Raw genomic sequence first — 19,416 nt, forward strand, 5'->3', positions numbered from 1 at the left:
ATGTTGCAATAGTTCTTTTTTTTTTTGGAGACCTCCAATTCAATAATCATTGACAAACAAGCCCTGGTCTTTTGATCACTCTATAATGCATAACTATAGAAGAATTTGTATCTTATGCACTGATGGGTGTGTGTGCATGCACTGATATATTTATATGCACACCCATTTATACATTCATATTCTAGTCTCACACAGATTTCAACTTTTTACTTTGTGCTATTACTTCTTTTCACACGTTCAACAAAATAAAAAAAAAAAAGACAACAGTTTGCAGGAAAAGGAGGAGGTGCAAGTAACTACAGTAATCACCTATCTTGGGACCAGCACTTTAACAAATAAAAAAGTAGAGTTTTTTCAGACATCTCCACTACTAAAAGTATGACTTAGAGCTCAGAACATTTTCTAGCTGTCAGAGTTCAACCTGTTATTTTCTGCTGTGCAGATTTTTTCTGTCAGCCTCCCAGTGTGCTTTTCAGAGGGCTACTAGAGGAAGGTATGCTGGGAGGTAAGACACAATGAATTTTTTTTTTTATATAATTCTAAAAAAAACCAAACCACCTTACCTTAAGAAACAATTAATTGCCTCCTTCTCAAATACACTTGAAAATTAAGTGCATTTGTGCCAACAATACTCTAAAATTGTGAGGTCACCATGAGACCTTGGAGTTGGACTTGATGATCCTTGTAGGTCCCTTTCAACTCAGATATTCTATGATTCTGTGAGAACCAGATTCATGGATGTGATTCATGAAGACTCACACAGATCTTGGTATTTAAACTTTTTTTGGATATGACAAGCCAGTTGTGAATATCTTCTGCGCCTTTCACAACACTTTGCTCTGGGAGGGGCAAGAGGCAGCTAGGCTCTGGGCACGCTTAGGCTTTTTGTTTCTTGAAACAGATGCCTCTAGACATAAAAGAGATCATTTTCTGCCTTGTAATCATGCAGGGCCAGTACCATTAGTACTCTTCTACTTCAAGGACTACCAGTGAAAACAGCTAGACCATTTTGAAATCAGGACACTAGTGTGTCCTGTGTATCCACTGTGATTTAGACTACAAACTAAATACTAAAGACTGTGAAGGTGAAAAGTGTGTTTAAAAAAAAAATAAAATCAGAACCTTGAACAGATAAAAAGTAGGCAACTTTATTTCAGATAATAACCCCATTCCTTCATTAACCTTTATTCTTTTTTATTAGGAGTCCTGGCACCATGACTCTGAGCTGAGCCCAGCAGGCTGCCCAGGCAATGACATTTCAGAGACTGGCAAAGCAGCACAGTCCATGTCAGTTTAACACTATCTTGAGGTTTTGTCACTCACAGTGGGAAGAAAGCTGGCCAGTTCCTTTTGTACTTCTGAGAGGAAGCTGAACAAAAAACAGAGGGGGGTGGGGAGGGAATTGATAACTTGATTACAAAGAGAAAACAGACTGAAAAATATTTCATTGACATTTCAATAATCTGGGAAGAAGAGACTGCATTTTATGCAAAATATTACATTATATATTTTCTCTCTAATCAACAGAGACAATAAGGAGACTATAGAAAATTAAATTTGAGTTCTTGGATACTACTTCATCCTCTTTATAAAGAACGTTAGACAAAGACTGATAGGTTATTATAGCCACAGATAAGCATAGGGCAGGAAAAGACCTGAAGAATTCTTTCAGTCTATCCCTTTGTCCCATAACGAGATTAAGCACTAGGTGCAATTCCTTACTCGTCTGTCTCTTTAATGGCTGGTTCTCCCCAGTGAATTTACCACCCAGAATAATCAATTGCCTTTAAAGATTGTATGCCAAACTACCAAGATCTTTATATTCAACAGGAGACAAATGTTCTAGCAGACGACTTCAAGGAGATTAAATACGTCATCTTTGGTTTGGGGTTTTGACTGTTCTGATAGAAATAACTCTATAGTAATAAATACTGCATTTATGTTTCAGAAGCAAGAAGTGAATCCCAAATAAGAATCGCATACTACGGACAGGAGATAATTCCTGGTGCTTGCAGTTTACAGTCGGGACTTGGGAGACAAAGGCTGAGTGAAAAATAGGAGTACCATTCTTCAGAGGACTTGTCTCAGGTACACAAATCTAGCAACCTCACATAGACAAACAAGAAAACTGGCAAAATCAGGAATTCAATTCAGACCTTATCAAGTTCCAGGACAGCTGCTTCATTAATACCAGTTTATAGATGAATAGTAAAAAGACCCATGTAGGGATGTTTTCTATAAATATTGAATGAGACCTATTACGGCTCTGGATGTATAAAGCCAAGGTATGGTGCCTGCTGTCTGCAACATGAAAAATGCTTATTATATTTAAAAATATTAAGAATATTAAGTTAATTCAGAACTCCATTATGTCATATAATCTTACTACAGCAAAAAGAGGAAGAAAGAAAAAGAACAATTATTCAGTCAAGTCCAGCAATGCAATAGAAACATTTCTCTCCCTGAGGGCTCTATTTAAAGTTCACCAGGTTTTGCTTGGGGAAGACAAAGAGTATGTGATGATGAAGTCATGGTGGAAGACTGTCAAAAGTAAGATTAAAATGAAAATGTTTAAAAGATAATATCTATTATCTATATGCTTTTAGATCAAAAATCATCTTAACAGAGAAGATTTCAATGTTGAATTTAGAGTCATTCATACAATACATCACTGGAAGACTGAGTAGCAGCTATCTTATTTTCCAAACATATTTGCAATATGAATGGAGCTGCTGAATTAAAGTAAAATTATAGCGTTTAACAGAATTGTGTTGCATTGCACATTTTCATTATAAATGATAGTCCAGTAATATGGCTGTTTTCCCCCATGTTTCTATAACTGAACTGCTTAGCAGACATGAGTTAAGCTCAGTTCTTTTGATTAGCAAAAGCCATTGCCTCCAGTGTTAACTAATTGCTTTCTTGTAATGCTGAGAAGGAAGCATAACTTTGTGTGTAAGTGTTCGAGCTTAATTAATGCTCCAAGTAAATTTTCAGAATGTTTTCAGAAATGCTGTGGAAATAAGGTATTACCTGTATATAGAAGTTACAAATTCAATATATTAGGGGTGGCTTGGACCTCAAAGATTTCTGCAACACTGCTGACCCAGAACACAGTGAATCCATGAAAAGATTTTCTGCCTGAGGCCAGACTCAAATAAATAAATAAAATCCACAAGCAATGAGACAAAATATGGGCTAAAACTTCTGAAAGGGAATCTTAGTGAAGTGTTAAATTTATGTCTGTTACATAGGTGCTATTTTCCAAAGATTTTCAGCAACTGCTGAATGATAGCTGTGACAAGCCTATTAATAAGATAAACAGATATGTCCTTAACTGTTCTGGTAGTGAGCACAATTAACTGTCTTGAGAAAAGGAAAGAATTGCTGTTTTTATAACACTGTTTATTAAACCTTGGTTGACGCCTTGAAAATCCCTGGCTGGTATGTTGACCAAATGAAAGGGATTTAGTCTGCATTTAATATGCTAGAAATGGAGAAGGGTAACATTAAATTATTTTCATTTATTTATTTCCCATTACATTTTGAAAGGAATCTTGTGCTATGTGAAAAATAATAACATCTAAGGTTACATGGGAACTGGGGGTTCTGACAGCAAGCACTGCCAGGCTGCAACTTCTCAATGTGCACCACAGCTACCACTGCTTCAGTGCAAGATCCAATACTGCATGAGTCTCTGCTGCACCTTAATTTTTCAGGGGACACATTCTACATGTGAACCACAAACATGTTTAAATAGCTAGGTCCCAATTCTGGGCAGCCCAAGAACCAAGTCATTTTAGCGTGCTGCAGTCTGCACCTAGTTAATCTAGATGCAACATGGCAGACAGTCTGAAATTGTGCTGAGCATAGAGAATAGCCTGTCAGGTCCACTGAATCTCAACCAGGATACATAAAGTCAGAGGGCAGAGTTAACCATAAGATTTTTCCACTGCTTCTTCCATACATAAGAAAGGAGAGAAAAAATGAATATATTACCTCTTTGGTTGAAAGGCTTATATGCCAGTATTAGATGGAATTGTTCTTTCAGTGATTTTAATCTACTTGAAAGAGAAAAGCACTTGCTCATTCCAGACTCTTTAAGCTTCTTATTTTCTCTTATTCTTCAAAGGACGTTTATTGTTAAGGTTTATTTCTGGTTCACCAATCATTTTCCTTGCACTAGAAAGGATGACTGCACTACTATAGATGAAGAGAAATCCATTATCCTTCTGAGAAAAATTTTTCTCCTATCTTCTTCAAAATTCAGAGATGGAAATACAGAACTACGGTTCCCGAGGAACATTTGACTGTCAAGGAAGAGCCATGTCCCTCAGTTGTCCTGAACATGCCAAGTACAACTCCATTTTCCAAGCTGACAGACAAATTACAGTGTCCCAGAAGCCATATTGTGATAACACCACCTCCTTTGTTCCTCTGGACCAAGCATGACACACTACATACCAGCAAACTGCTGTACCAATAAGCCCAAAAAGGCTGCCACAAGACACTTTATCCTATTAGGCTCTTGCTGTGCTTAACACCAACTTTCAAGGAGACCATAACTATCTTATTACTTCGTTACACTACCCTAATTTATTTTTATTATATTTTTCCTGCTTGTACTAGATCACAGCTCCTCTAGGATGAACACCACCTTCTCACTCCTGTCTCTGCAGGACAGAAGCTGGCCCCCAGTGAAGACCCCGGGCTATGAAACTCCAAGCAGTGGCATATTTTTAGAGATGAGTGATTTAGAAAAGGGAGCAGTTTCCATATAAATGAACAATTGATGGCTAATGCAGGGAGAAAAGCCTGTAAATAGATGGTACTTGAGAGGAAGCCACATGAAGTACCAGAACCAGCACACAGACCCTGACCCAAACTCTTGTGGCATTGACAATAAAAATTCCTGTCATCACGAGAGCTGTGGACAAAGAGTATGGAAGACATATCTGGATTAAATAAGGCCACACAAACCCTTAGAAACATTTCTTACAGAAGGAAAGAAACAAAACAAAAAAAAATAATTAACAATCGCTTATAACATTTATAAAGAGAGCCCACATACATTGGCACGTTTCTTTCTTCTGGTCTTTGACTCTTTACCAAGTATTGCCTTTCACACAACAATAAATGCCCCCTGTATACATATAAAAATCACTGAAATCATTACAAGAATCTTTAAATAGACTGAAACCTCTGCTGAGCTGTTAAGGCCGAAATAACAATGGAAATTCGTACTTTTGCTAGACAAAGCAAACCATCCGTTTGTAGGAAAAGGGTCCTTCATTTTATAAGAAGGGAGGACAATGAGAAAATGCAACATGTGTGAGGGTCCCAAATAAGTGCACAGGATGTGGTTAGCCCCATTTGAACACAAAACACTACTTAGCAGTGCAGTACAGAGGGTTTTTTCTCAATTTAAAACTACAAGACAAAGAGGCTGAATTGTAAGAGTTCACAATGACAATACACATGATCTTCACAACAGAACAAATAGAAGAGCACTAATAAATATTCCAACCACTACAAAAAGCAAAATGCAGTCTGGAAAGATGAATGTTCCATAACTATTTTTGTGTAATTTTTAACCGGGTTGCCCAAATCACCTTTTCCTCCCAACTCCCTGCCAGGGGGTGGGAGATTGTACTGAAATTCAGAAACCAGGGTGTTGGTTGCTTTCATTTCTCTTGTTTTCCAGACTTGTCTACTACTATAAATATTTCACGGTTAGCTTTGAACAAACCTCTCTCCTACCTGCAGACCAGTTTTACCAGCCAGAGTTCTGCAAATTCTTCCCCAACACATGTTTTTTTGGGGGGGAGGGCAGGACGGAGGAAGGTACTAATACTGAAGGCTTGTGTATCACAGATTTCTAAGAGAAAGTTGAACATATTTGGTCCCCTGTGTTGCACCATCTGACTGGTAGGTAGAGGCCAGCTGTGACAGTTTTCAAATGACATCTGCCTGTTCCCTATTGCTGACAGGGCTAGGGGTCTGTTCTGCCTTTTCAAGGCACACTGCCTCAGTTCCTCCAGCCTACTCCTCTCTCATTGCCTGCACTTTGTGTTTGAGCTATTGAGCCAAGTAAGTGCTGTTCTGCCATTTGTAAATACTCTTGAAAACATCCAATCTGCAGCAGGAGCAAGGCATTTACCTGTCTTCATCTTGTGTGGGACAGTCTCCAAGCTGACAGACGGTGCCGTCTCATCCATCTGCTCTGTCAACAGCTCTGGGGAGGACGGTGCATGGATGGGGTACTTCAGCCCATTAATCAGCCAGCAAAAAGCTGCACCAATTTATTTATCGCTTTAAGCAACACCGAGATAGACTTGAGGTTTCTCTAAATGCTACCCCATGAAAATAACAAACGCGTCACACAGCCAATAGGAACCCTTTGGAGCACTTATCATGCAGGGCTGTATGACCCAGCTGTTTATGCACTAACAATCTATGCGTTTCTACTGTGAACACAACATCAATCCCTTTATGGTGCACAAAAGAGACTCCTTTGGTGCATCTACAGATTCAGTTACGGTTTACCTCTATGTTTTCCCAGAGATGCACGAGGCACAAATGATAGATTTTGCTTCCTTTGCACAAGGAGTATCAGCTGACAAAGAAACCTCTGTTTCTAGAAAGATTCCTGCAGACAAAAACCTACTACAAAAAACACATTTTGTGGAAACTTTCCAATCTGTGCTCAAGGAGGCAGAGTACTTTGCCACGTGAAAACAATACTACAATTTCAGTATAAATTTGTAGATATGTGTGTATATATATATATATATACACACACATATATCAAGGTGTGATATCCCAAAGCCCTTGAGTTTGGAGCTCCTGTTCCATTGAAGAAATAAACCCTATACACAAACCAATGAACCTTTAGTGAATGTGCATCCTCTACCTTGCTTATAAAGGTGTTCTTGATAATGCAGTTGCCAAAATGCGGTATATTACGGGTGATGCAGGTTTCAGCTATTTCAAAATCCAAAGACAATGCTTGTGCCATCCAAACTACCTTTGGTATTTATGGAAATCCAACAGCAAGCACTCCATTAGAAAGGAAGGGGAAGATAAATGTACTGTTTTGGATTCTGAAAGAAAAATGGTTATTTATGTAAATTTGCACCACAGTTATTTTTATATATTATCATATACTTGTCCCATATTTACAGCAACTTGCTCCCTTTAGAGATTTCACTAATTGAGTTCTTCCTGTAAAATATACCTTTCATTATTGTTTTTTGTTTTTTTTTGCTAGCTCTAAAATAAGTGAATGAATGAATGACAGAGGAATATGTTTACATTGGTAGAATACACTTTGTTAATTTCCACAAAGCAGCCATTTATAGTGCTAGCAGAGACTAAATAATTTAGATGGAAGGATGGAGAGTGCTTACACCTGCTGTAACTCATTTCCAAGTAAGCTTCATTCTAGAAGCTGTTTTTCTTCCCAGGGAAATGAGTATCCTACCACAATACCAGGTCGTTTTTCTTGTTTCAACTGGAATGTTTACAAATTATTAGTTATAAATACAAAGTGTAAGTTAAAAAGAAATGCATTCTGTGCATATTACTGTAGGAGCAAAGGAACTTCAACAACTCAGATTATATTCAACACGGAGACACAAAATATTTCAGCAAATACTTACAGCTTCCAGTATATAAAATCGTCCTCATCTCAAAACCATCCACTCCAAACAGAGACAGTGCAATAGGATAAGCTACACCTCAATACTGTTAAGTACGAGGCAAATGCTCTTGCAGAGCCACATTTCAGAACAGCAGCAGTAATAATTCTGTATTTTACAGGCATGCACAACCTCGGAAGGTCTTTTCCAGACCCATTTCCCTTACTGTCACAAAGGACCATACTAGATGCAATCTAGCTAGAGGTATCTGCTATACAGAGTGAAAAGACCCAGATGGGCTTCAGCCCATCATTTACTGAGACATTTCTATCCTTTGAGAAGAGGAACAAGACAACAGATGCTCGCTTGGAGGAAGAAAATGCAACTGTTATGGAAAGTGAATAAAGGCAGAGATTGTACCTTTGGTAAGAAAATCCCCAGCATGTGACTACTAGTAATAGAAACCACCACAATGAAAGATAGTAGAACCTAAACTGTGCAAATTCAGATTAAACTTTTACAAATATTAAACAAAGACCATAATTATTAGAAAACACAATCTGTGGATATGTGTGACCCTATTTTCAGTTTCTGAGACCTTTTTGAATTACATGTTACTACTGATGAATGAAGTTAGAAGCTCTAGATCTCTGTTTAGCTTTTGGGAGAACTTCCAGGAGTGAAAAGGGAAGCTTATGTGAAGGAGAGGGGAGACGGGAAGGGGGGACTTTTTAAAGCCGGCCTGGCTTATCTTCTCCTAAAAGATATAAGGCACGAAAGACTGCAAGCAAATATGGGGTGATGTCCTGTGACCTCCAGTACACAGGAGGTCTGGCTGACCTGCCCTAACAGTCTTTTCTGGTTTTAATATCTATGTATGTATGAATTTACCAATTTACCAGTAGCAATAACTCGTCTTTAAAAATTCTCCATGGAACGATTTAATTAGTTTGGTCTTACAGCTTGTCTAAAACGCTTCTGATAGCACAGCATACACTAAAGCAATGTTCTGAATGCCTAAAAATATAAAATCTAATTATGGTAGCTGTGCAATTGGAGTAATGAGAAGCGAATATGACTGATAAGAAGTGAGACGGCAGGCTAACAAGCTGAACCGCTGTAGTTCAAAGGACTAACGGAGGTCTAGACGAAACACCTTAGTATTGCTTGGAGGAAGATATGTGGACTGGGAAATATGAACTTACACCATTAAAAGAGATATGGTATGAACTGAATACATGAGAATGATAATTATTATAGCAAGTGTTTAATATGTGGCTAAAATAACCAGGAAGAATGTGCAAAACTGAAGATGACTGAAGAGAAATATACCTGATGTAGTGAATAAGAAATTAGCTGCTGTAAATAAGAGAAAGCTTTAACTCCTGTTCTGCAGGTTTGTGCTGCTGGGCAGTCAGACCCCACTGAACGCTACATGTGACTATTGCCCAGTGTTTGTTCTCTCCAAGTAGTTATTATTCTGCCTGAGCAATTGCACTTGCAATGCCCTGAGTGGCATGTGATACAAGGGCCATCAGCGTCTAAGACAGGCAAGGAAAGAAGTCAAAGTAGAAACCCTCCAGGCATGAATGGGAAAGAGCAACAGGGGAACGCAACCGATGATTTTGTCTTCCTTGACTTCCAGACACTCTCAAATCAGCTAGAACATCCACAGTGGCAACACGCTCCCCTCTAGACTAGGTCAGTATCTGACGTGACCCTTCGCTAATGTGCTGTGCACAAGTCCTTGCCACCAACTGAGACCATTTCCTGGTGAAATACTAATGCATTTTCTGTGTTCCACTGGGCTTCCCCAAGACTGCTAATTACTGAACAAGTTATACTGTGAGAAGCAAGAAAGTCATAACTGTTAACAACGTGGTTCTGCTGCAAACCAAAGTTGCTCTGGAACAAAGCAGTGCTAAACTATACAGAAGAAGGCAACAGCACAAAGTTCTCACCATACTGCTTCAACCAGCAAATCGCATCAATTAGTATGTGACTGCATGCCTGGGCCTAAGCAAGGCACCCCAAAGCTTTATGCTCTCCCCACCCTGTCATTATTTCTGTAGGGCTACAATGCGTAAGCAAGGGGAACTCTTTTCTACATACATGCAACCTAGGGATGGAGAAGTTAAATGTGAATGAGCTTGATGACCTTTTCTTTGCTCAATTTCTTCAGGTTGCATTAACAAATTTTTCCTATTTATACTGGCCTCCCTCAGCATTCCTCACAAGTTATGAAATCTTTAATAAATAGTCCATGTGTGTGTGAATAGATATATATTTAATTTTCAGGTAGGAATGCTGAGGAACTTAACCTTACTGAGTATCAAAGCTGAAGAGCGAGTCCTATTTAGTGGTATTCACTAACTTACTTTCTTACCCTGCTGCCTCCACACTAGTATTTTTAGCTCAGTGATGATTTCCAATCTGTCTAAGCTGTCATCCAAGACATGGGGAATACCAGAACGTGAACATTTTGATTTGACAGTACCACAGACTGTTTTTTTAAAAATAACCAAGGAAAGACTTTACAGCATTGTTTGAAAATATTAAATTTCCATAGGGGTCAATAGAGGTGCTTCTCATATGCAATTTATTCACTAACAGGTTTCATGGGTTTTATGAGACTATTCACCTTCCTGGTTAATAGAAAATCTGTACTTGCCATGGCAACCCCTATATCAGATGGCTGTACAGTAACACTCTTGAAATATACCATAGATTTATGCAGTCTTCATAATCAGTCTGGTCATAAGTGTCACAGTAAGTTGTCATTAATCTTTCCCCTCTAGCACATCTAGTAGCTGTTTGATCCTTTGTGCTTCTCCGTCAGACTGTTCCCCATACACAGCTGCAGAGTTCTGCATTTCGGCCCCGCATGCAGTCCTTTCTCACATCTGTCCCCTGCTGGGTGTATAAATCAGCAGTGATACAGCATATGTAATGGGTGATCTAAAGATACCAGGCAGCTTCACACACACCTACTGGTGATAGCAGCAACGAGCACTTTAAGAGAATGTTGATGAGCAAGTGGAAGGCAGGATGGAAAAATGGGCAAATCTGGAAGATTACTAGCAGGCTAAATTATTTGTCTGTGTTCCTCATGCGACTCTTGGATTTCATTTCCCTTTTGCTAGGTGACAGTGAGAGACGCTACCTCTGTGAATGTGTCAGATCTCTCCCATACCAGCAGCGTTTGGAATGAATGCCTGGCACACGGTGAGTTGAAAAGACATGGCGGAAGCCCCATGTCACCAACTTCTGCCACGAGACTTTCAGTAGGTTGTACTAATTCTTACTGCCTTGCACCTTGCATCAGTTACCTGCATCTGTGCAATGTGGGTGTAAAACGCTATCACATAAAAATGAGAAAAAACACCAACAGAATGGGACATACTGGGACTACAGAACAAACGCGTTTTTTGTAAGATAGAAAAAGCAATGCACCCAGCTGGAGGTGACAGCTTGGTAAGGGTGAAAGTTAAATTCAGTACAAAGGAAGGTGACAAAATATTTAAAGTAATCTGAATGACTAGGAGCTCAGTGAGTAGTTTATGAAATTCATACAGGGAAAAAATCTACGGAGATGAGACTGGAGCAAAACACACAGAAAAAGAATATACTCTATAAGAAGAGCATATGTTGCAAAACACTGACTAAGATCAGGAGGTTATGGTGGGTAGCACCATAAAGCCTTCCAACCGGTACATAGCGGAAGTAAAACAGATTTTATTTGCATAACTGGGGTAATGACTAAATGTCTAGACTACTAGACGTGTATAAGCTATCTGCAAACTCTCATCTAAAATGTTAGATTCATTGCATCTGATTCTCTTCTACATTATTTTAAATTTACAGCAGTGTAATATTATTGATTGCAGCACAATTACACTGGAGCCGAGCCAGGGTAATTCGGGAGAGAAACAGGCTCATTGTTTGCACAGTACCCTTTGTAGAGAAAATTCTTAAAGCTAGACTAGTGTACCATGACTTTATATGAAGTAGTAGAAAGATGACTAAATATGCAAAATTTTAAATATCTTTTACTATATTTAAACTAGTAATAGTGAAACCACCCCAAGTTGACAACATTGAAAAGAAAGACAGTTTTAATGACCAAAAAAAACCCCAAAACAACAAAAAAACCACACAAAATTCCCAGCTGCAGAGCCTTGTCTTTGTTTGGATCTTATAATTTAAGGAATCATTTTCTAAAATTGCCTCTTGTACAGTAAAATGACAATGATTATGCTCACTATCTTCCAACCTCCTGCTGTGCAAGACATTCACTCAGTGGGCCCGGGATACAAAAGTAGCTGCTTTACAAATAATAACACAGTTTAACTATCATTTAATAGCTTCAAAAACATCATAGTAGTTACGAATCCTTTGGAACGAAGACAACTAATTTCAACATCTCGGTTGTTGTCATGTTTAATCACTTTCTAATGCTGGTGGCTGTTTTGGTTTGTTTCTTTGCTTTTAATTGCTGGAAATATTTAATTCCTAGTTCAAACAACTTAATTTCACAGATTTTTAGATTAATCAGTGATCACTTGAGGGAAAAAACTGATTGAAGTTCATCAGGATGTAGCGTGGAGAATCGATGTAATATTGCAGAAAAGTGTTTTGATTCTACCACCTTCCTGAACAATGTGGCTGCAGACTTCACACTGTAAGGTAGCACTGCGAGAGCTTGCTCAGTACATGACTTTCAGGGATTCCTTGTTTAATCTACAGAGCTGATCTTCACTGCCAGAACTAACTGCATGTCAGCTCCAGGGCTGGTATGCTTAAAGGAATGAGACGATGACTCCCTCACTACAGCAAAAGACATCTACTGGCTTGAACGTTTCACTTACACACCAGGGAAATTTACCTGACCATCTCCGCCAAGTGCCTTGTGCAGTAAGGTCTACTTTTGTAAATATAATAACAACATATGCTTAAATTCTTTTGTTGAAGAAATTCTGAAAAACTTGGTAGAAAGAATTCAAAATCAGAAAGGTAATGTGAACTACTTCAGAGGAAAAAAAAAAAAAAAGGAAAAAAAATCTGTCCTATCCTGTTCTGTTATTCACCCAGAATTTCCACTTGCACGCAAAGCTCCTTGATGGTAATGCTAGGACTGCTGATGGTGTGAGATGCAGTCTCACAGGGGTCTGTGGTATCCAACCTGCCCAGGCACCCTGCAGCAGCACAGGGTACAGGCGGCTGCAGATCTTCCTGCACTGAAGTAGAAAGGCAAGCCCCACAACCGTCACCAACCCACACAGCCTGTTCAGACTGATGAAAGAAATATTGAGAGCTTTAGAAACTTTGATAAATAAAGAGCCTAGGCTTCAATAACTTGAGAAGTCAAACAAGAGAGGTTTCTTTCACTCGTTTAAATGCAAATCAAGCATTTGACCCAATAAATACTCGTCATTTCTTATTTCCTACATGCTGAGGAATCCAGTGCTTCCAACCCATTAACTGAGGCTGTGTCTAGCAACCATCATTTATCCAACAGCTAAAAAGAATGAGCATCATTTGCCGAGGCGACCGGCTCCGGGGCAGACGCGTGCTGCAGCGGAGCGCGGGATCGGGACAGGCAGGGCTATTTTTCGGGCATCGAGCCTACGTGAGGGAGCCGCCAGGCACCGGCAGCCCTCGTGAGGGAGGCTGACGAGGCGTAGGCGGGGCCAGCAGCGTCAGCGTCAGCTCCTCCCCCCGGCCGTTCAAAGGCAGCCCTTAGGGAGCGCGAGCGACCAGGAGCGCGGCGAACAGGGCCGGCAAACAGGGAGCGACGCGGGGGAGTGACGCGGCAGTTAGCGAGGCAGTGAGCGCGGGCAGGGCGGGCAGGCAGGGCGGAGCGCTCACACCCGCCCATAGGGACAACTCCTCTAACGACACTCTCCCGTCAGCTGGGCTGCGATGGTCTCCACCAGGCACGGTGCTTTCTCTAGGAAGTCAGTGCACACCCAGACCGACTGCCCGTCCAAACATGCGGCAGTTCAGGTCTCCGGATGCGGGGAGTGTCTGAGCCTCTTGCTGCCATCGGCGGGGGGCAGAGAGACTGCTTGCGTGAGGTGCGAGCAGGTGGACGACCTGGTCCGCATGGTGGCAGAGCTCAAGGAGGAGGTGCAGAGGCTGAGGGATATCAGGGAGTGCGAGCGGGAGATAGACTGGTGGAGCGACTCCCTGCAGGACCGGAGGGAGAGGGACCAGGGTGAGACGCCCCAAAGGGGGGTGGACCCCCTGCCCTGTTGCCATCGGGCAGAGGGAGGGGACCTGCGAGTTGAGGAGGAATGGAGGCAGGTCCCTGCTCGACCTCGCAGGAGATGCCCTCCCCTTCCGGCGCCGCCTTCCCAGGTGCCCTTGAACAATAGGTTTGAGGCCCTGGAGCTGGAGGGACCGGTGGGTGAGGATGAGGTAGGAAGCCTACCCGGGAGGATGCCTGAGGTGAGGAAGTTGACTCCACGCCTCAGGACTGCCTCCACCAAGAAAGAAAGAAGGGTGATTGTTGTGGGCGACTCCCTCCTCAGGGGAACGGAGGGCCCTATTTGTCGGCCTGACCCCACACATAGGGAAGTCTGCTGCCTCCCTGGGGCCAGGGTCAGAGACGTTACCAGGAAGCTTCCAAACCTGGTTCGCCCCTCTGACTATTACCCGCTTTTGATAGTCCAGGCTGGCAGCGATGATGTTGAAAAGAGAAGCCTCAGGGCCATCAAACAGGACTATAGGGGGCTGGGACGATTGGTGGAGGGAGCGGGAGTGCAGGTGGTGTTCTCGTCCATCCCTACGGGGGAAGGGAGAGGCACGGAGAGGACATGGAAAGCTCATGTGGTTAATAGGTGGCTCAGAGGCTGGTGCCAGCATAGAAATTTTGGGTTTTTTCACCATGGGGAGCTTTACTCGGCACCCGGCCTGATGGCCCCAGATGGGTCTCTATCTCCAAGGGGAAAACGGATCCTAGGCCAGGAGCTGGCGGGGCTCATAGAGAGAGCTTTAAACTAGGTAAGAAGGGGGACGGGGCTCAAACAAGGCTTGTCGGAGCTGTGCCGGGGGAAACAATGGCTAGGCCGGGGAAGAAGGCGATGGCCCAGCTGAAGTGCATCTACACTAATGCACGCAGCATGGGTAACAAACAGGAGGAGCTGGAAGCCATTGTGCAGCAGGCAGGCTACGACTTGGTTGCCATCACGGAGACGTGGTGGGACCGCTCCCACGACTGGAGTGCTGCAATGCCTGGCTATCGGCTCTTCAGGAGGGACAGGCAGCACAGAAGGGGAGGTGGCGTGGCTCTCTACATTAGAGAATCTTTCGATGTTGTAGAACTCCAGGCTGGGAATGATAAGGTTGAATCCCTGTGGGTTAGGATCCGCGGGAAGGCCGGCAAGGCTAGCATCCTGGTGGGGGTCTGTTATAGACCGCCGAACCAGGATGAGGAGACGGATGAGGAGTTTTATAGGCAACTGACAGAAGTTGCAAAATCGTCGGCGCTTGTCCTCGTGGGGGACTTCAACTTCCCGGACATATCCTGGAAACACAACACGGCACAGAGAAAGCAGTCTAGGAGGTTTCTGGAGAGCGTGGGAGATAGCTTCCTGACGCAGCTGGTCAGTGAACCTACCAGGGGTGGTGCCCCGCTAGACCTTCTCTTCACAAACAGAGAAGGACTGGTGGGAGATGTGGTGGTCGGAAGCTGTCTGGGGCAGAGTGACCACGAAATGGTAGAGTTCTCTATTCTTGGCGAGGCCAGGAAGGGGACCAGTAAAACTGCTGTCTTGGACTTCCGGAGGGCTGACTTTGAGCTGCTCAGGACGCTGGTTGGCCGAGTCCCTTGGGAGGCGGTTCTGAAGGGCAGAGGAGTCCAGGAAGGCTGGGCGCTCCTCAAGAAGGAAATCGTGATGGCACAGGAGCGGTCCGTCCCCACGTGCCCAAAGATGAGCCGGCGTGGAAGAAGACCGGCCTGGCTCAACAGAGAGTTGCGGCTGGAGCTTAGCAGAAAAAAGAGGGTTTATAATCTTTGGAAAAAAGGGCGGGCCACTGAGGAGGACTACAAGGATGTAGCGAGGCTGTGCAGGGAGAAAATTAGAAAGGCCAAAGCTCATCTGGAGCTCAACCTGGCTACTGCCGTTAAAGACAACAAAAAATCCTTTTACAAATACATCAACGCGAAACGGAGGACTAGGGAGAATCTCCATCCTTTACTGGATGCGAGGGGAAACCTAGTTACTAAGGATGAGGAAAAGGCTGAGGTGCTTAATGCCGCCTTTGCCTCAGTCTTTAGCGGCAATACCGGTTGTTCTCCGGACACCCAGTGCCCTGAGCTGGTGGAAGGGGATGGGGAGCTGGATGTGGCCTTCGCTATCCATGAGGAAATGGTTGGCGACCTGCTACGGAGCTTGGATGTGCGCAAGTCGATGGGGCCGGATGGGATCCACCCGAGGGTACTGAGAGAACTGGCGGAGGAGCTGGCCGAGCCGCTTTCCATCATTTATCGGCAGTCCTGGCTATCGGGGGAGGTCCCGGTTGACTGGCGGCTAGCCAATGTGACGCCTATCTATAAGAAGGGCCGCAGGGCAGACCCGGGGAACTATAGGCCTGTCAGTTTGACCTCAGTGCCGGGGAAGCTCATGGAGCAGATTATCTTGAGGGTCATCACGCGGCACTTGCAGGGCAAGCAGGCGATCAGGCCCAGTCAGCATGGGTTTATGAAAGGCAGGTCCTGCTTGACGAACCTGATCTCCTTCTATGACCAAGTGACGCGCTTGGTGGATGAGGGAAAGGCTGTGGACGTGGTCTACCTTGACCTCAGTAAGGCTTTTGACACCGTTCCCCACAACATTCTCCTCAAGAAACTGGCTGCTCGGGGCTTGGACTGGCGTACGCTTCGCTGGGTTAGAAACTGGCTGGATGGCCGGGCCCAGAGAGTTGTGGTGAATGGAGTCAAATCTGGCTGGAGGCCGGTCACTAGTGGAGTCCCCCAGGGCTCGGTACTGGGGCCGGTCCTCTTTAATATCTTTATTGATGATCTGGATGAGGGCGTCCAGTGCACCCTCAGTAAGTTTGCAGATGACACCAAGCTAAGTGCGTGTGTCGATCTGCTCGAGGGCAGGAAGGCTCTGCAGGAGGATCTGCATAGGCTGGAGCGATGGGCTGAGGTCAACTGCATGAAGTTCAACAAGGCCAAGTGCCGGGTCCTGCACCTGGGCTGCAACAACCCCAAGCAGAGCTACAGGCTGGGAGATGAGTGGCTGGAAAGCTGCCTGGCCGAGAAGGACCTGGGAGTATTGGTGGATAGTCGGCTGAATATGAGCCAGCAGTGTGCCCAGGTGGCCAAGAAGGCCAACGGCATCCTGGCCTGTATAAGAAGCAGTGTGGCCAGCAGGTCGAGGGAAGTGATTGTGCCCCTGTACTCGGCTCTGGTGAGGCCGCACCTCGAGTACTGTGTTCAGTTTTGGGCCCCTCGCTACAGGAAGGACATGGACGTGCTCGAGCGAGTCCAGAGAAGGGCGACCAAGCTGGTGAGGGGTCTGGAAAACAAGTCTTACGAGGAGCGGCTGAGGGAGCTGGGCTTGTTCAGCCTGGAGAAGAGGAGGCTCAGGGGCGACCTCATCGCTCTCTACAGTTACCTGAAAGGAGGCTGTAGAGAGGTGGGGGTTGGTCTATTCTCCCACGTGCCTGGTGACAGGACGAGGGGGAATGGGCTAAAGTTGCGACAGGGGAGTTTTAGGTTGGATGTTAGGAAGTACTTCTTTACCGAAAGGGTTATTAAGCATTGGAACGGGCTGCCCAGGGAGGTGGTGGAGTCACTATCCCTGGAGGTCTTTAAAAGACGTTTAGATGTAGAGCTTGGGGATATGGTTTAGTGGAGTACTTAGTGTTAGGTCGGAGGTTGGACTCGATGATCTTGAGGTCTCTTCCAACCTAGAAAAATCTGTGAATCTGTGAATCATTCCTTCAGCTCCTTGTCGTTTCTTCAGTCACAACATTTTACCACTTCTTTTTTATTTTACTGTCTCATTAAGTAAAGAAGAAAACGAGATGTTTTCTTGTGGTCTTAGAACTCTACTTTTGTTTGTTTGTTTCGAAGAATGATATCTTGCCTGGACTTATTTGCAACCCAGCTCTGAATGCAAGGCTGCTCCAGACATTATTTGGACACCAGACAATAATTTTTTCATTCTAAACTTCTATATGTGCAAGACTTAAATTAGCTAGAAACACAGCAATGATGAAAATACTTGTGATTCACTTCTGTGAAAATAAAAATACTGAAAGTATGTGGCAAATTCTGAAACTCATGGATACAGTTCTCAGACTAAACACTTCCAGTGCATGTAGAGCATCCCTACTCCTTCAACTTAAAGACAGTGTCCACTTGTCTTCTGACATCTTCAGTCTCTATCAGCCTACCCATCAGCTGCAGTCCTTTTTCAATATTTTAATACTGCTATAAAGCACGATTAGCTATATAAATGCAGTCTTTGTTCAAATCTCACCAAATGCAGTAGCATGTTTAAGCAAGGCATATGAAATACTGACTATTTTAAGCTATTTTTGTTAGATAACTTACTACAGAATCCTTAGAAGGCTTTTTTTTTTTTTTCCAGATAAAATTCTGCATCGAAACATACCTGAGGATGCTCAAGCTCACAACTGGAGCACTCCATAGAACAGAAGTACGGAAGTATTTAATGCTTTGTTTAGTCCAAACTGAGCTGTATCAGATGCACCTCCAGTGACATCAACATCTTTGAGTCTTATCTCTCATGGTTATAAACTGCTTCATTTCTACCTACTTACTCTGGTTTGATATTTATCTGATCTAGGTCAGAATCTGGCCAAGTGGGATCATAAGAAAGAAATAAAACAGCACAGAATTTGGGCCAGTCTAGACTCTCTCACAGTAAATACATCAATGTCTAGTTAATATATTTTATATTCCTATAACTTTAATTCATAAACTTAGAGTTCATCCTTGTCATCTCTGGCAGCATCTCTCCCAAAGTGCCTTGGCTATTTTATCAGTTAAACTGTCATCATCTTGATGCACTCTTGCATTTTATGCTATAGGCATTACAAAACGTGAAGTAAATTGTTGTGACTTGATACTGAGAAAAACTTAAAAGCATCAAGATGTGCAAAGAATCAATTCTATCATGGAAAATAAAAGCCATTATCCATTATTCCAGAACTACGTATAACTCTGAACTAGAAAAATCCAGTATATCGAGCACAGTTGGGGGGGGGTGTGGGGGGGAAATCCAGGGTACAAAGTAGAATTCTGCATCTCTACTTAGTTTCCAATTCATTTGTGAGTTTACATATGCTCAAGGGAGTATTTCAATCTTAAAACATAATTCACTGAAGACCCAAGAGATAAAAGCAGCTGAAAGAACATTTTGATAGAATATTTCTCAAAGGGAAGAATTTGTTTTTGAAGCTTTTCAAGTATTCTTTCAACCTTTTGGTCCCATGCATTGTGCTTTTTCATATTTTTTTTCCCCATTTGACCTTCACTCCTGCTTTTACATGATGTGAACTCTCTTGAGCATTTCAGATCTGCCTTCTTCACTCTTTTTAACCTGAGGGCTTTAAAAACTCCAGAAAGGAAAACAAAACAAAACAAGATCTGGAGGATAGACAGAGGAAGAAAAGAGGTCACAGGGCATCTCAAGGAAGGTGGGTAAAAAGATGACACAAGACTATAGAAGACACAGAAAGGTAGGAATTCCAAAACAACTATGCAGCATTATTATCTTCACCTCAAAATAAAACA

At 42.9% G+C, this 19,416-nt stretch overlaps 1 protein-coding gene across 1 annotated transcript in view; it reads right to left on the bottom strand.

Annotated features, from left to right (window-relative positions):
* LOC310904396 (uncharacterized protein) overlaps positions 1-19,416 on the bottom strand; it is a 126,335-nt gene that overhangs the window by 68,819 nt on the left and 38,100 nt on the right. The window lies entirely within an intron of this gene.

This window comes from Anser anser (assembly GCF_964211835.1).
Source record: "Anser anser genome assembly, chromosome: 9".
Taxonomy (NCBI): Eukaryota; Metazoa; Chordata; class Aves; order Anseriformes; family Anatidae; genus Anser; species Anser anser.